The sequence below is a fragment of the Phyllostomus hastatus genome, unplaced genomic scaffold (assembly GCF_019186645.2).
Source record: "Phyllostomus hastatus isolate PE091 unplaced genomic scaffold, TTU_PhHast_1.1 phas_scaffold_345, whole genome shotgun sequence".
In the NCBI taxonomy this organism is placed as follows: Eukaryota; Metazoa; Chordata; class Mammalia; order Chiroptera; family Phyllostomidae; genus Phyllostomus; species Phyllostomus hastatus.
In genome coordinates, this window is record NW_025334024.1 from 2,367,936 (window position 1) to 2,385,714 (window position 17,779).

General features: G+C 52.9%; 1 pseudogene; it reads left to right on the forward strand.

The window, feature by feature from the left end:
* Positions 1–13,336: 13,336 nt before the first annotated feature.
* Positions 13,337–15,267, forward strand: LOC123806105 (annotated as a pseudogene).
* The last annotated feature ends 2,512 nt before the right edge of the window (positions 15,268–17,779 follow it).

Consider the following 17,779-nt stretch of genomic DNA (forward strand, 5'->3'; position numbering starts at 1 on the left):
AGTTGAGTCTAGGATGTGGGCGAAGTTGGCTGTAGTTCAACAAAAGGGTGACAAATGCGTGTGGCTGTGATTACTGTTACGTTGCTATCACCTTCCCGAGTCTTGTTCATGCCCAACGCCGGTGTCTTCTCATTCCAGCCAAGTCAACGGGAGAGCCACGCAGAGGTGATGGAGCTGATGGTGGGGACAGGGACACCTCGGGGCCACGCACCTTTCTTTCTTTGCCTGTTCTCTGTCACCCAGTTCTACGATTCTCTGGCCCCAGAAGATCCCCAGCTCCAGTTCCCACACATTTTCATTGGTCAGTGTGGAAAGTGGATCTTAGAGCCGGCTTGCTCTGCAGGCCCCCTGGGGTTGGAGCACACCCTCGGGGCTGGGGCTGGGACCGGCTGCCTGTCCCCAGCCCCGCCCCGACCACAGAGGCTCCGTATTAGAAAGGCCTGACCCAGTCTGGACCCCACAAACCTTGAGCAGGTTCCACATTCTCACCCGGAAGCTGCTGAGTCCCTCCTGCAGGAGCCTCCGGGGTGACTCTGGGGTTCCAGCCGGGGCCTCCCCACACCCAGCTTCTTCCTTCAATCTCCTCTGGAAAAGCCTTGCTCCTCTTCCTCCTCCTCTGATCTCCCCCTGCCCCAGTTCACCCATCTTTCCCAAACTTTATCCCTATTCAGCCCAACTCCTTTTCAACACACCACTATGTAAATAGATGACATGCAGATACATATTAATATGTAAATGTATGCAATTCTAATTTACATGTGTTAACTTATTTGCGTTTTAATTGTCTCCTCCATGTAATTGTGAGAGGAATATCCTAGAAAATGCCTGGTGCCTGAAAAGTCTTAGGTGCCGTTTCCCTGATTTTCTAGTTCTCGGTAGGTTAGCTGTGTCTCTGTCACTCTGCCACAGCCAGAAATGGACGTCCCTCTCCCCTGTGTCCTGCTTGTCTGAATGGGTGCTGGACTCTCTGGGACAACAAACACCCCTGCGATGCATGCTCACTGGGGAGTGACTGGGCCACAACTGCGGGGCCTGTGCTCGCAGGAAGGGGGCCGGGCAGGGGGTTTGTCAGCTTGGTGTGACCTGTGACCATGCGTGGGCAGTGTTGTGAGATTTCCCCCCTTTGCTTTTCAAGAAGATCATATTTGTTTTCACATTTGCTAACTCGATGTCAGGTTTAGTGGGACTCCCCTCTTGTGGGGGGGGGGTCTCCACCTGCAGGGCCCCCTGGCTGCCACAGATGAGAATAAGTCTACCAAGACATGATCTTCTTGGGGAGGAAAGGTGGCTGATCTCTCAGAGGAGAAAGGCCAAGAGTCTTTTCCTCAATGGCTTTTATTGGGTTCATTTACACAGGAACTCAGGTAAAGCTCATTACTCATTGCTGGGAAGTAAGGATCAAATAACAAGGAACTCTGAGGGCCTATTTTGAGTCAGGGTCAGATAGCTAAAGAGCTGTAAAAAACTTTGAGGAACAAACTTACTTCTTCCTTGGATCCTTATCATTCAATTGAGAGCATTCTAAACAAAGCAGGTTTCACAGGATCTTACATATTCTTTCTTAGGCCTGATCACCTGGGGAACCCGCCCTTTCCAGCACAGGGCTGCACCACCCTCTGTCATTGTTTCAGGCTTAGGTGGAGCAAGGGAAGTAAGGCAGCCAAGAGATTAGGAGATTTTCTCACAGACAATGAGGACTCAGGCTATTTCAAAGCTGAGGGGCAAGGGTCCATCACCCCCTTTTGCTATAGCCCCCAAAGTCCTTCCTTGGGGGCCTCCCATGTGATTGTGCCTGTCTTAGATCATTCCCCGCTTGGGGAATCTTACCCATCATTGGCTAACCGACCAAGCATTGAGGGCCAGGCAGGGTGAAGTAAAAGGAGCAGAAGCGGTGCTCCTGCCAAGGTGATAAGATTTGTCTCCTTGCTGGCTTATGGTCCAAGGTCATTCCCTCAGCCTTAGTCTTGGTCGGGGGTTACAGCTTCTGATACCAGGCAGGGCAGTTCCCAACACCCTCTGCCCACTCTGGAAGGACAGAGTAGACTGTTAGGTAGCTGGTCAGGGTGGGCCAGGAGGAGAACTGCTGATGCAGGCAGTGGCCCGCTGTTTAGGAGAGATATCCTGCCTGGCTGGAGCACAGGCAAAATGCCCTGTGAGATACCTCGAACTTACACAACGAGCTTATTTGAGGAGAACCCACCAGTCACCCATCTGCTGGCCTGGCAGAGACTTGCTAGAATTGAGGAGACCTCAGGTAGGTGGCTGAGCTCAGAACCTTCCCAACAGGGAACCCTGAGAAGCAGTGATCAAGCACTCGCCTTCTTGATCAGATCTGCTGTAGCTTCCATGTCATCCCATTCTTCTCCAGTTCTGTAAAGCTGGGACTCGCCTCCTTACTGTAGAAGGACAGAGTGGGCTCTGAGGGGTTGAGTGGCTCCTGAAATCTAGTAGCTACAAAGTGAGCAGCTAAGACTGCACCCTGGTGTCACCTCCCAGCATCCCTCTCCTGCCTGGGCTCCTCAGGACTGAGCGCACTGGGGACCTAGGTGACACCTCCATCCACTGTGGGAGACCCTCCACAGTCCTCCCCATGGAGGCTTCCTGGCAGGTGCTGCAAGGGCTGTGTGCACTTGGCTGGGGGACACTTCCTGGTAGCTGCCTTTCTCTTTGCTTTCCAGCCATTTTTCAAGGGCTGAAGCTGGGATCTTCAGCTACTATCAGAACATAAACAAAAATGTCAGTCATACCCATGGTCTTTAACAAAGGTCTTCAAGTCAAGGAAAGACTCAAATAGCTACTGTTTTCTCAGATCACATGGTTCTCACCCAAGATTCCATCCAAATTACTTATCTTTGGGGGATTCTTGGTTGCATAGAGTTTCTGTGAATGTGGGTGATTCTGTTATAAATGTAGTCAATAAAGGTTATTGGTGAAACTCTGGAGTGGCCACTTCTTATCGATAATGATTTTCCCTCAGGAAGGAGTGACTTTCCCTCTACCTCTGTGTCCCTGTGGGATGGGGACCATTTCCAAGTTTCCCTTCTCTCTGCTGCACACAGCAGACCCTCTCTGTTTCAGGTGGGTCTCACTGTAAAGAGCATAAAACTATGTGAAATTGAATTTTCAAAACTGAGATACAGATTTCTGGCCAAGATGGAGGCATAGGTAGACACACTGTGCCCCCTGGCACAACCAAAAGAAGGACAACAACAATTTATAAACAAAAAACAACCGGAACTGACAGAAAATCAAACTATGGAAGTCTGACAACCAAGGAGTTAAAGAAGATGTATTCATCCAGATCAGTAGGAGAGGTGGAGTTGGGCAGCCGGGGCAGAGAGGGCTCACAGGCAAGGTGGCAGCTGGCAGACCGTGGCACACAAGGCAGCAGCGGGTGGACCCAGTGAGGCAGTGGATTGTGGAGGGGCGCGGTGCACAAGGTGTCTGGTGGACTGGGAGGTTCCACATTTGCACAGATAAACCAGGTGAAACTGGGGAGCGGGATGGACCAAGAACCCAGGACCCCAGCATGGGGAAATAAAGCCTCAAAACACCGATTGAAAGCACCTTCGGGGGTTGAGGTGCCAGGAGAGACTCCCAGGGTCACAGGAGAGTTTGTTGGAGAGACCCATGGGGTCCTAGAACATGCACAAGCTCACCCACCTGGGAATCAGCACCAGAAGGGCCCAGTTTGCTTGTGGGAAGCAGGGGAAGTGACTGAAATCCGGCAGAGAGTGGAGCAAGTGCCATTGTTCCCTCTCTGACCTCTGCCCCCACATAGTGTCACAACCCAGTGACTGGGTTGCCCTGCCCTGGTGAACATCTAAGGCTCTGTCCCTTACTATGTAACAGGCATGTGAAGACCAAAAAAAAAAAAAAGGCCCAAATGAAAGAACAGATCAAAGCTCCAGAAAAAATACTAAGCAACGAAGAAGTAGCCAACCTATTTGATGCACAATTCAAAACACTGGTAATCAGGATGCTCACAGAATTGGTTGAATTTGGTGGCAAATTAGATGAAAAAATGAAGGCTACACTAAGTGAAATAAAGGAAAATGTACAGGGAACCAATAATGATGGGAAGGAAACTGGGACTCAAATCAATGGTGTGGACCAGAAGGAAGAAAGAAACATTCAATTAGAAAAGAATGAAAAAACAAGAATTCAAAAAAATGAGGAGAGGCTTAGGAACCTCCAGGACATCTTTAAACATTACAACATCTGAATTATAGGGGTATCAGAAGGAGAAGAGGAAGAGCAACAGGTAGAAAAGTTATTTGAACAAATAATAAAAGAGAACTTCCTCAATCTGGCAAAGGAAATAGACTTCCAGGAAGTCCAGGGAGCTCAGAGAGTCCCAAAGAAGTTGGACCCAAGGAGGAACACACCAAGGCACATCATAATTACATTATCCAAGGTAAAAATTAAGCAGAGGATCCTAGAATCAGCAAGAGATAAGGAGACAGTAACCTACAAAGGAGTTCACATCAAACTGTCAGCTGATTTCTCAAAAGAGATCTTACAGGCAAGAAGGGGCTGGAAAGAAGTATTCCAAGTCATAAAAGGCAGGGACCTACATCCAAGATTGCTCTATCCAGCAAAGCTTTCATTTAGAATGGAAGGGCAGATAAAGTGCTTCTCAGATAAGGTCAAGTTAAAGGAGTTCATCACCACCAAGCCCTTATTATATGAAATGTTAAACGGATTTATCTAAGAAAAAGAAGATAAAAAATATGTACAGTAACATGACAGCAAACTCGTAATTATTAACAACCACACCTAAAACAAAAGCAGACTAAGCAAACAACTAGAACAGGAACAGAACCACAGAAATGGAGATCATCTGGAGGGTTAGCAACAGGGGAGTGGGAGGGGGTGAGAGGGGGAAAAGGTACAGAGAATAAGTAGCATAGATTGTAGGCTGAAAATAGACAGGGGGAGGGTAAGAATAGTATGGGAAGTGTAGAAGAACTAATGAACTAAAGAACTTATGACCCATGGACATGAACTAAAGGGGGTGAATGTGGGTGGGAGAGGGTATGTAGGGTGGAGGGGAGTGAAGGGGGGAAGATGGGACAACTGTAATAGCATAATCAATAAAATATATTTAAAAAACTGAGATACTATTCACATACCATAAAATATACTTTTTTAAAGTTATGATACAGTGGTTTTGAGTATATTTACCATCATCTAATTGTACACCTTTTTCGTCACCCCCAAAAGAAACTCTACCTGCCAAGCAGCCACTCCTCCTCGCCACCGTCCTCAGCCCCTGACACCACGAACCTGCTCCTGCTGTTTCCTGTTCCGCACATTTCACACACGTGTAATACTGTGCTGTGTGGCTCCTTTGTGCCAGTGGCTCCGTTCACTTAGCTGGACATTTTCAAGGCTCACCCACGTTGCAGCAGGTATCAGTGCTTCCATTCTCTCTACGGCCGAACGCTATTCCACTGTGCAGACAGACCACATCCTTGTGTCCGTTCACTGGTCGGTGGGCTTTGGGGCTGTTTCCACGTACAAGCTGCCCGGCCCGGCGCTGCCATGACTATCTGAACATGAGTTTCTACGTGAACATATTTTTTATTTCTTTTGGGCGTGTGCCTAGGGATGCTAGGTCATATGGTAATTCTGCTGAATGTTTTGGGGAACTGTCTCAGTTTTCCATAGTGAAAACGGCCCCATTTTATATTTTATATTCCCGTCAGTGAGGCATGAGGGCTTGGACTTGTCCACTTCCTCGCCAACACTCATCTCTCGTGTTTATTCTCGCCGTCCTTGTGGGTGGGAACCAGCATCTCATTGTGGTTTCGACGTGCATTTCCCTGATGCCTAGTGAAGCTGAGCATCTTTTCATGTGCTTTCTGACTATTTGTATATTTTCTTTGGAAAAATGTCTATTCAAACCTATTGTATATATTTTAATTGTATTATCTTTTTTATTGTCGAATTTGTGTTATGTGTGTATTCTGGATACTAGATATTTATCAGACATACCATTTGAAAGTATTCTCTCCTGTTCTGTGTGTTACTTTTTCACTTTCTTGATATACTTTCAAGTACAAAAATTTTTGATTTCATTGAAATCAATTTTCTATTTTATCTTAGGTTGCCTGTGCTCTGGGTCATTTCTAAGAAACCAATGCCTAGCAAGTTCACAAAGATCCAACTTCACAAAGACTTATCTCGTCTCTTAAGAGATTCATAGTTTAACTCCCACAGTTAGATTTTTTATGTATTTTGAGTTAATTTTTGTAATGTTTGTACATGATGTGAGGTAGGGGTCTGGGTTCATATTTTCCACGTGGATATCCAGTTATCCGACATCACATTGTTTGATAAAGTTGTAGAAACGGAGAACAGATTGGTGGTGTCAGGGGCCTGGGGGCCAGTGAGGGGGAGGGAAATGGGTGTGAACATACAAGGGCAACGTGAGGTGTCATGTGACAGAAATAGGTTATATTTTTACTTTTATCAGTCGTCTGGATGCGATGTCAGACCAGAGGTTTGCAGGATGTCACCACCCAGGGCAACCTGGACGAAGGTTAGTACAGGATCTCTGATGCTTCTTGTAAATGCATGTGAATCTACAATGATCTCAAAATAAAAGTTTCATTAGAAAAGGTCCGGGAGATTTCGAGAATATGGAAGAGTACAACGAAGAAAGTGGAGACTACTCAGACCCCCCATGCGGAGCTAACCTCTCACTGGCCTGGCAGGAAGGAACAGATTCCCACAGGAGCCAGACTCCGGGGTGCGGGAATGGGGGTGTCCACCTTAGAGACAGGAGGAAGTCTAGTCGGGAGAGGACTGGGTGCTTCAGGCATGCAGGATGACGAGGAATTCAGTCCCTGGGCCAGTGGCTGGCCCTGTGGGGTGTTTCAGGCCCCTCCTTCCCTCTGAGCTGGCTGCTGCGAAGGGCCTCCTGGGGAGGCACAGCTGTGTTCCGCTGGGTATGTCTTCCATGCCCCAAGGGCGACATTAAGCATCATTCACTCAGCCAGCAAACACTGGTGCCTACTATGTGCCAGTCACTGGGGAGAGAGTGTGAGAAGCTGTGCCTGAACCCTCCGCAGCTCTCAGGCAGATGGCCAGTGGCGTGGAGTGAAGCACATGTGAGCATGGCCGTGGGGAGTGCAGGGACATCGTCCACGTCACATCCCGCCCACATCCCCAGGCTGCTCCAAGGGCCAGCACTCCCTGCCTGGGGTGGTATTTGGCTGTGGAAGCCTGTGCAGGGACAAGCGGATGTGTTGGGGAGTGACACCCCAGGGAGCGGCCTCAGCCAATGGTGGTGAGAGGTGTGGATAAACACCAGCCCCTTTGCCCTCTGAGCTGAGTTCTCTTCTGTCTCCTGGGGGACTCCAGGAGCCCCAGGGCCCCGACTACCCCCAGCGGTCACCTTCCCGGTAATGTCCTTTGTCCTGGCTCCTCCCCTTCCCTGTCTCACTTCCCCTCTTCCTCACAAGCCTGCCAGGATTACCTCCCAGTGAAGCACTGGTCCTCAGCTCTTGGCTCAGGCTTTGTGCTGGGGAACTTTAAATGAGACAAGGCGCACTGACTGGGTCGTGAGGGTCAGGGAGGCTCCTGGGGCAGGGCCCTCCGAGCTGAGACTTGAGGATGAGTCTGGTTATCCTAGCAATGAAGGGTGAGGACAGACTGTCTGGGCAGAGGCATGCAGTGTGGAGGCCTCCGGGTGGCAGTCTGGTGTGTGCCACCCACAGAGGAAGCTCATGTTTGGGAGGAGACAGTGAGAGAAGGTGGAGCTGGGACCAGATGGTGGGAGGTTTTCGAAAGATCCCAAGTGCAGCAGATTTGCATTGGGGAACCGCCACTAGGGCTGAATCAAGTTGAATGGAGAACAGGGTGAGAGTGGACTCGGGAGAGCCCCTCTGAGGCTACAGCAGAAATCCTGGCGGAGGCCGAGTGTGGTGCCCAGACCTCAGCGGGGTCAGCAGTGATTTTCTTCCAGGTACAGAGGAGGGTTTGGTGCCGTCACTCAGAAATCTGTGCAGATGGGCTCCAGGGGAGGGACGCAGCCATTTGTCCTTCATGTAGGGACAACTTTGCTGCAGTGGCCCAGCCAGACTTGCCATGTGTTCATGAGACCTGAGCTCAGGCACTCCCTGCCTGCACTTGTTTTCTTGAAGCTAATGGGAGGAGCCACGAGAGGGTGCTGTCTGAAAGTCTCTGGTGTGGCACCCCTCCTGGAGGGTCAGCACCGGGAGTTGCTCCAGTGCCCAGCTTGGCCCGGGGTTGCCCGCTGTCCCCTGGGGCTGCTGATTGCTGTCTCCAGGTGAGGCCCTGACATCTTCGACCTTCTGGGCAGAAGCACGTGTTCCGAGCAGTTTAAGGGGTTTTGGGAAAGATGTTCCTGTGATCCACAGCACCTCAGAATCAAGTCAGGGAGCACAGAGACCCCTTCCCATCTCTCCCCTCTCTTTCCCCCTTTCCTCCCCTTTCCTGTCTCTCTGTCCCATACCATTTACTGATCAATCACCATGTAGTGCAGCCCCATCCAAGGGAACTTTCTAAAATGGAATGTTCTGGATCTGCACCTTTCAGTACAGGATCCATAAGCCACATGTGGCTATTGAGCATTTGAAATGTGGCCACTGCACCTGAGGGTCCAAATTTTGATATTTGTTCAATTTAACTTTAAAAGGCCACATGTGTGCCCTGGCCAAGTAGCTCAGCTGGTTGGAGCAGCGTCCCTATATGCCTCGGTTGTGGGTTTGATCCCCAGTCAGGGCACATATGTGAACCAACCAGTGAATGCATAAGTAAGTTGAAGAGCAAATTGATGTTTCTGTGTCTTTCTCTCTTTCTCTTTCCCCTCCAAGATCAATAAAAAGAAAACTTTATTTTGATAGCCCTGGCTGGTGTGGCTCAGTGGATTGAGTGCCAGCCTGTGAACTGAAAGGTTGCTGGTTGGACTCCCAGTCAGGGCACACGCCTGGGTTGCGGGCTAGGCCCCCATTGGGGTATGTGAGAGGCAACCGATCAATGTGTCTCTTGCCCATTGATGTTCCTCTCCTGTTCTTTCTCCCTCCCTCCCCCTCTTTAAAAATAAATAAATAAAAATTTTTAAAGAGAAAACTTTATTTTAATAAAATAAACAAACAGCATGTACACTCAGTGGTGAGCACGCTGGGCAGCAGAGACTGTAGCCCTGTGGCTGCTGCCTTCGACCTGTCCTCCCGGCTGGCTCACATGACAGCACCATGGGACCCAGCCAAGGCTTCACGACCTTCTAGAATGTTCCCTGACCTTGATCACAGCATTTGCTTTAGAAATGCTGCCCAGTTTCTTGCCTTTCAAGCCTTTTTGCTGTGAGAGTGAGGGCAGTGGCTTTCCGGGCTGCCTCATCGTCACCTTGAGCTCTCAGTCGGTCCCAGGTCACCTGAAGGCTCCCGATGGCTGGCTCCCCAAGGGGGGAGGCCATTCGTCCCAGTACAGAGTGGGGACCCAGGCCCCAAGAGGGCGGCAACCTGCCACCCTCCCTTCCCACAGAGACAGGCCAGCTCCCAGAGACTGCGATGACCGGCAGGCTGCTCCCCCCGGGCCTTGCCTCCCCTCCGGGAAACGGCCTCTCTGGTCTCCTGAGAAGAAGCCACCTGCTGCCTGCTCAGGGGCCGAGGGCAGCAGCAGTCAGAGGAAAACTGTCCTTTGAAAAGGTTATGCTGGAGAGCGTGGCCGCGCCGCTTCCACAGGTGAAAGCAGCCTCACTGAACCCAGAATGTGACCGAGAGGCACCTCAGCATCCATTGATGAGGACAACTTTCCTCTCCCGCCAGGACTCTGGCCATCTCCTCCTGGTCCCAGACAGGGGCCCCGGCCCAGACCTCTGTGCCATGCGGTGGTGGGTGATGATGGGGCAGAACTACAGGCTTTCCACCACTGCAGGGAAGTGCGTGGAGCAAGGTGGGTGTGGGCCACCAGCAGGGGACACCTCGCAGGAGCAGGGTCCTGGGAGGCTTCCTGGTAGCTGGGACTGGACATGGAGAATGAGTGCATGCAGCAGGCAGGGGAGAATGTTCTGGGGAGAGGGAAGAATAACTCCTTGGGGTGGGGGCAGCGAACAGGATCCTTTGGGAGCTAGCAGTGTTTTAACCTGTCAGGCTTTTCCAAGTGCAGATGAAGGGCCCCAAACTACCGGTCAGAATTAGATGCTCGGGACTAGAAAGGGTCCTGTGAGAGCCAGAGGATCTCTTTCCACCTCCTGCCAGGGAAGTACCCTAAATTCTCCTTCTAGAAAAAGTCCTTTACAGCCCATTGACAGCTGGTGCCTCAGTGTAAACCCCTTACCCTTGGCTTCCAGAACAAAGGTCAGCCTCTTCCTGCCAGAAGCTTTTCCTGTATCGGATGAGCTTTCCCCTCCAGCGGGCACTTGGCTCCTCATCTGTCGTGAGCAGGCGGTCACAACGGCAGCTCGGCCCCCGGGAGCTGCTGCATGGACTGTGCGGTTAGCCCGGGGATCACAGAGGTTAATGGTGCTTTCATGCTCGCCACCAGCCATAGGCCCCCCAGCTAAGAAATGCAACAGTCTGAGAGGAAAACAGCCTGGGATCTCTCCACAGCCACTGAACCTACGGTGGTCTCAGGCCAACTCAGGCTCCAACTGCTTCTGCTCGACATTTGCCCGAGGAAGTAGAAGGGCCCCGACTTTGGAAACATGCAGATTGGGGAACTGGCACCTGAACTGTGAGGGGCTGTGGCCATCAGGTTCCTTAAAGGGGCAGATGTTTCTAGTGGAGAGTATTTTCCCCGCTCAACAATTTATCTACTTTGTTATTCATTACTTGTTCAGTGGGCCTCTTCCACCCTCAGGTGTCAGAGACAAGAACCTGGACATCTTTAGGGGTCATTCTGTTGACCACAACTCCCTTGAGGTAGCCCTCCCCTAAATCTTCAATAGATACAATTCATCACATTCCCTGATACAAGTTTTCTGGAAGGTCCTTAGGCTGAAGCCAGAGCCGTGTCTGTGGCTGCACGTCCGTGGTGACCTGGGGGTGCAGGTGTTACCCTGGGCCCCGACGCTCCTGTGCTGCACCAGGCTCCATGCTAAGGACAGTGGAAAAGTGGATGCTGGGCAGATGATTAGGGGTCTCTGTCAAGTTTAGTCTCGAGAACAGCCCAACGAGACAGCCATTCCATCACGGCCTTTTCAAAGACGGGGAAATGCAGCCTCAGAGAAGTTAAGAAACTTATTAGACCAGCAAATGCCTGAAAACGAAGGACTTCTGTGGTAACAGGGCACAGGCGAGGCGCTGAGGATGCCAAGGCCAGCGGAGTGACTGGGTGCGCAGTTCTGGTGAGCACGGCGTGTCCCTTCGCACGCAAATCACCTGTAACATCACAAAGGAGCTTTGCGTACGCATGCTGCAGGGACAGCGCCGTCTGGGACCTGGGAGGTGTGATTTAGGGCGTCAGAGGCATAGGGATGCTGCTGGCCACTCCCAAAGGTCTGGAGGGGCCATTTCTACAAATGCAATCATCTACTAACTTACCTGGGTGACTCTGACCTGGGAAGTCACCTGCCCCTACCCACGGCTCTTCTGCCTGCCCCAGCATGATGATCACCCGGGTCTGGCGCCGCTGTACGCCGTGTGTGACACATGGAGCCGGGCTTGGACCAGCTGCTCGGCTTCCAAATCTCTGCGTAGAAGGTGCAGCCTCAGAGGCTGCTTCACGCGGTGATCTGGTTTGCTCCTTATCAACATTAGGACCCTCTGACGGAGAAGCAGAGACACAAGTACTCTCCCTGGTGCCCAAAAGGAATTAGATGGTCTTATCACTTATTTCTTCAAACTCAAGGACAACATCGCTGACTAGAAGGCCCCCCACAGCACCAATTCAGGGAGCAAGGTCTCCTCACCCACGGAGACGAGGTGGCTGTAGTTCCCCAGCATCACATCCCTGCAGGTTGTCTTCTCAGCAGGGTCCAGCCCCTGCCTCTCCTCCTGCGTAAGATCTACGGTCACAGCCTTGAATGGCACTGGCCCCTGTAACAGCATGGAATCGGGTGGTCGGAACTGGGTGATGTGGAGCAATGGCGACAGGAGCTCCCCGAGCTCACAGGTGCAGTCCACTGTGAACGTCGTATACCTCTCCAGGTTACAGACCGTGGAAGGAAAACGAACCACATTGGAGACGCACAGCCTTTGGGTTCCTTCCCATGTCAAAACGAACACAAAACCCCCTCAAACCAAGAAGGAAACTGAGTTCTGATTGTGCAACTGAAGTGCCTGAGTTTTGGGGGACACACCATGAGTAAAACATCACCCCTGCTCTCAGAAAGCTTACATTCTGATAAGGAGACACCATGGAAACGAACACAGCCATTTTACCCCTCCTCCTTTTCTTCACCGGGTTTGCCGGCAGCTCCGCCCCTTCCCTGCCTCTCCGGCCGGGTGCCCCAGCCTCCCCCTGGGCTGCTGCTTCCCGCACTCCCCGCTCTGGCGGGCACCGCCCCCGTCAGCTCCTGGAGCCTCTGACTCCTGTTCTTACAGCCAACTATCCTCATGACTGTTTTCAACTTTCTTTGAATTTTAACTCAAGTATCTCCTTGCAGCAGTCAAAATGTGTTGCGTGCAGGAAAGCCTGAGGTGTCGTTAGGGATACATACAAAGTGGAGGGTGGTTTAACAAGAGCTGCCAGATTCGGCTCCCGGGGCTCTGCTGTGCATTCTGCAGGATGAAAGCGAAGGAAGGGGGTGAAGTGAGAAGGGTGCCAATGGCAAAAGAGGGAACAGTGTCAATGTTAGGAGGTTGGCATGGAGCAGAGACCAAGAACGCACTCTGTCAAGGACAGCTCTGTCATGGTAAGAACTGATTCCAATTCAAGAGAGTTAGTTGAACATACACAATTACTTCCTGCCTAAGACTAAACCCTGAAAGTCCAAAACAAAGAAATATAACCAGTGAGTACACTCTTGCAGGAGCACTGGATCACGAGAGGGTACCAACAGCGGGGGTTTCTTTGAGGAAATTCTGGAGATACGGAGTAGAGTGACTGAGAATTCAGAGCTATGGAACACACTTTGTGCAGGGTGGGTACAGAACTGTAGCACAAGTAAAGAGCAGACTCGCCCACCGAGCCCTGGCGACTCTCTAGGCCCAGGACGGCGGCGACGTGGCGGTGCACAGGGCTCCTGCACGGTGTCTCCTCGAGGAGCCTAACAGCGGCGCAAGAGGAGCTGGGGTGTGGGCTCAGGCCCGGTGAGAGCCTGGTGGGAGCCAAGCCTGCTGAGCATTGGGAGGCTGGGGGCAGGGGAGAGGGTGGGTGGTGGCAGTGGTGGTGACACATGCAGCGTGCTGGCTGCAGAAACATGGTTGAGCGTGCCAGCAAGTTCGTGCTGGTGGTGGCGGGCTCCACACTTTCACGACCATCCTGTACCAGTAGTGGACCAAGGCTGAGCGTGGGTGTGCCCAGCGGTGGAGCGCCACCCCACCATCAGGACCCCTTCCCCATGCCCCACCCGCACTGAGAGAAGCATTACTTCCCTGTTGGGAACCACCCTGCCTGGTATCAGAAGCTGTAACCCCCACCAAGACTAGGGCTGAGGGAATGACCTTGGACCATAAGCCAGCAAGGAGACAAATCTTATCACCCTGGCAGGAGCACCGCTTCTGCTCCTTTTACTTCACCCTGCCTGGCCCTCAATGCTTGGTCGGTTAGCCAATGACGGGTAAGATTTCCCAAGGGGGGAATGATCTAAGACAGGCACGATCACATGGGAGGCCCACAAGGAAGGACTTTGGGGGGCTACAGCAAAAGGGGGTGATGGACCCTTGCCCCTCGGCTTTGAAATAGCCTGAGTCCTCACTGTTTGTGAGAAAATCTCCTAATCTCTTGGCTGCCTTACTTCCCTTGCTCCACCTAAACCTGAAACAATGACAAGAGGGTGGTGCAGCTCTGTGCTGGAAAGGGTGGGTTCCCCAGGTGATTGGGCCTGAGAAAGAATATGTAAAATCCTGTGAAACCTGCTTTGTTTAGAATGCTCTCAATTGAATGATAAGGGTCTAAGAAATAAGTAAGTTTGTTCCTTAAAGTTTTTTTACAGCTCTTTAGCTATCTGACCCTGACTCAAAATAGGCCCTCAGAGTTCCTTGTTATTTGATCCTTACTTCCCAGCAATGAGTAATGAGCTTTACCTGAATTCCTGTGTAAACGAACCCAATAAAAGCCATTGAGGAAAAGACTCTTGGCCTTTCTCCTCTGAGAGATCAGCCACCTTTCCTCCCCAAGCAGATCATGTCTTGGTAGGCTTATTCTCATCTGTGGTGGCCAGGGGGGCCCTGCGGGCGGAGCCCCCCATACTTCCCAGTGTGGGAGTTGAAATGCTTGCTGCACTTGGACTTGAAGGGCAACGACAGGATTATTTTTCTGCTAGGTCTCCACCTAACCCAGACCATGCAGCTGCTGGCCCCTTGGAAATGCATCTGCTACCGGCCCAGCTGCTGGGAGACCTGACTCTTTTCCCACTTCTCCACTGCTGGAGCTGTGGGCTACACGTGGACCGGATGCAGTTCAGCAACTGTGTGCCTGGTGTGCTGGACCTCTGCAACCCTGCCACGCTGCACACGCCCAGGGATTTCCACCACACTACCCTGCTGGAGGACCTGCTACCTGAGTGAGTGGGGCATGTGCAGTGTGGAACCACGTGGAAGACACCGCTGCACATGTGCTCCTGGCTCACACCCACACCCCAGGAGCTACCGCCCTGCTGTGAGGTCTTGGACTGCTCAGGCTGCACACTGCGGGAGTTCATGGACTCCCCCTACTGCCTGGCCACCAATGGCCAGGTGTGCGTGCTGGCTGACCTGTGTCTGGTTGGCTGCCACAACCTGTCCTTCATCCCCAAGGGCAAGTGGCCCAGCTGCTACTAAAGAGTAACAAGAAGACTTGTGGGGCATGGCCTTCTTTGGCCTGATGGAGTTCCAGCAGACATTCAATCTTGAGTTCATCTGGTCCTTCATGCAGTACAACAGCCCCGAGGGCAGCACGGAGGTGGATGAGGACACTGCCTGGTGCACAAGGAGCTCAGTGACCTGGATGTGCAGGTTTGACTATGCCAAGGACGTGTTTCAGCAGCACCACCAGTGCAAGCAGCCACTGGAGCGCAGGGAGCGGCGCTCCAGGAACCTGGAGGAATGCCTGCTGCCCCAAGCCAAAGAGGCTCCGCTGTGAGGGGACGTGGAAGAGCCGGGCTGTGTGCTCACTGAGGACCGCACGAGCTGCATCATCAAAAAGCGGTAGTTGCAGCCCCTCAGGGGCAGTTGGGAGGGGGAGGTGAATCAGATAAACTCACAAGGAGCTGCTCAGTACTCAGATGGGAGGAGTCTCAGATCTGCGCATCAGAAGGTAGGTACATCCAGAACAGAGGCCAGGGATGGGCAGTGCTGGCTCAGTGGGGCTGGTTCTCATGGTTTCTCCCTGGCCTGGGGTGCCAGCCAGGGAGTGCTGTTCCTGGGGAGCAGCAACCTGTGCTGCCCACTGGCTCAGAGGAAAGTGTGCTTGAAGGATGTCCTAGTCAGGTGTGCAAGGACAGGGGGCAGGTGGCACTCCTGCTCTCTGGGCTCCTACCTCATTGTCACCACAGCTGGAAGTTTGAAGACAAGAAAAAGACAGGGGAGCTGATTGGCCCTGGCAGACCAGGAGTGTGTTTCACGCCCGCTCTGCACACACCCACTCTTCTCACACAGGCCAGTAGGGGTTCCTCATGTTCAAGCCATCCCAGCAGCCCCTGGGCCCCATTGCCCCAGGCCTGAATGAAGGCCCCTCCCCAGGAACAAGGACAGCCCTCTGAGGTGTTGTCAGGAATGGAGCTCCACACTTGCTCAAAGTCAACGTCAGGGTCACCTATCTGAGGCTGCCAAGACTCTAGTCCCGCCCCCAGAAGCTCTCTCCCCTCTTGGGCTTCCTGCTTTAGGTCAGGAGATCTGGGTGCACCTCTGGGCTCCCCCTCCCACCTCTCCCCCTGTCAGCAGACTGAGGAGGCTGTGGAGAATGCACCCAGGAGTGGGAAGGCTGTCAGGCCAGCTCTGAGGGTTAGGGAGATTGTAACTAAGGGTCCCCTGCCCTGTTCTCCTTTCTGACCCCTGGGACTGATTAGGGACTGTCCTGGCCCTAAGCCATCACTTGCACCTTTACTCATAGCCTTTACCCTATGGCTCCCCCCACCGCCAGCCCCCCATGAATAAAAGTCCAGTTAAGTCTTGTTGGCAGGAACATGGCAGACCACAGCTGCTGCCCATGAGCCGCCCTTGGGGCCGCGGTGGTTCTGAGCGGCTGGGAAAGGAGACTCGGGTTCTCAGCTGAGTTTAGAAGGAAGGGCTCTAGGTGGCTCCCTGGTACCCACATTCACAGCCCTCCCCACCCTGGGCTCTCCCTGCATTTCCCTGCCCCTCTCCTCAAAGGCTGGTCAGACCCCGTTCCCAGTAAGCTCTGCAGATTGGAAAAGCCATGTTCCAAGGCCAGGCCAGCGTCTTACCGGAGCGTGCCCTCCCTGAGTGAAGCCCAAAGCCCGAGTTCTGGGGAACTGAGTGTGAGCGCCACCCTGAGGTGGACGGGTGCCCCACCTCTCCAGGAGAGGAAGCACAGGTGCCCAGAGGCCACAGCCTGCCTCGAGGAGGGCAGCAAGGGCCACAGGCCACCTGGCGAGGCGCCAGCAAGGGCAGCAGCCTCACAGGCAGATCCTGCCAGTGGCTCCCTGGCCCAGGCTCACCCTGCCACCCCAACTGTCCCAGCAGGGAGTGAGGAGTGGAGGAGCAAGGAACCTTCTGCAGCACAGGAAAAGCTAAGCTGGTGTCAAATGAGGTGGCTGCCCAGGAGGCAGCGGCTTTAGTCTTTGCTTGTCTGACTTTAGTCCTTTGAGCTTCTTCCACTGGCCACTTCAACTTGTAGTCCAAAGCTGAGTCTTTCCTTGCAGAGCCGTCAGCAGGCCGGGGTGGGCATTGTGCCACCCCAACCCAGGACCATCCCCAGGGGTGGGTGTGACGTGCAGAGGAGGTGAGCACTGAGGTGATTTAATGGCCCTTTTAAAGGGAAGTGAAGGATGCATGGTGGGGGAAGGCATCTGCTCTGACGCTCAGCGTCTGGGGCAGGCATGTTCCAGGCAGGGGAGTGGATGCATTCACTGGAGCTTGGGGGTGGCCGACCCCAGGGTGTGAGCCCAGAGCTCAGGCCTGTTGTGCCTGAGGCCCGGCTTAAGACAGCTCTCCTGCAGCGGGTTTCCTGGGTGCGCGAGCCTGAGTGAAGGATCTGTTCCGTGTGTATCGGAATGCTATGACTTGCGGCTCGTTTTTCTGGTTCGCAGGGAAACACAGGGAAACCTCAGCGCATTTGCTGCATCTGGAAAACAGGCCTGTCTCGGGCCAGTGCCCAGGCTGAGGTGCCCAGAGAGGGGGCCAACTGACAGTCCCCCAGCCCTTTCAGTCTCCAGTCTGGTGAGTGCCCTGCAGCCACCTGCTTTTGGGGGGAGGTTTCTGGGGAGGGGAGAGCGTCTCCTCCAGTGCCACGGCTGGGCTCCGCAGATGGTGTAGGGCAGCCCTACCCAGGGGCTCTCCCCAGGGCTGAGAGAACAGAAGCGAACACGCAGTGAGTGGACCACTCACTCCCCACATAGGCTCTCGACATAAAGCAACCTGAACAACTTCACCTTGAACAGATAAGTGTAGAGAAATTGGAAGCTTTGTGTTCTCTCAGTGCCACTGTGGGATGGCGCAGCTGCTCTGGACAAAGCGTGGTGGTTCCTCAATAAATCAAAAAA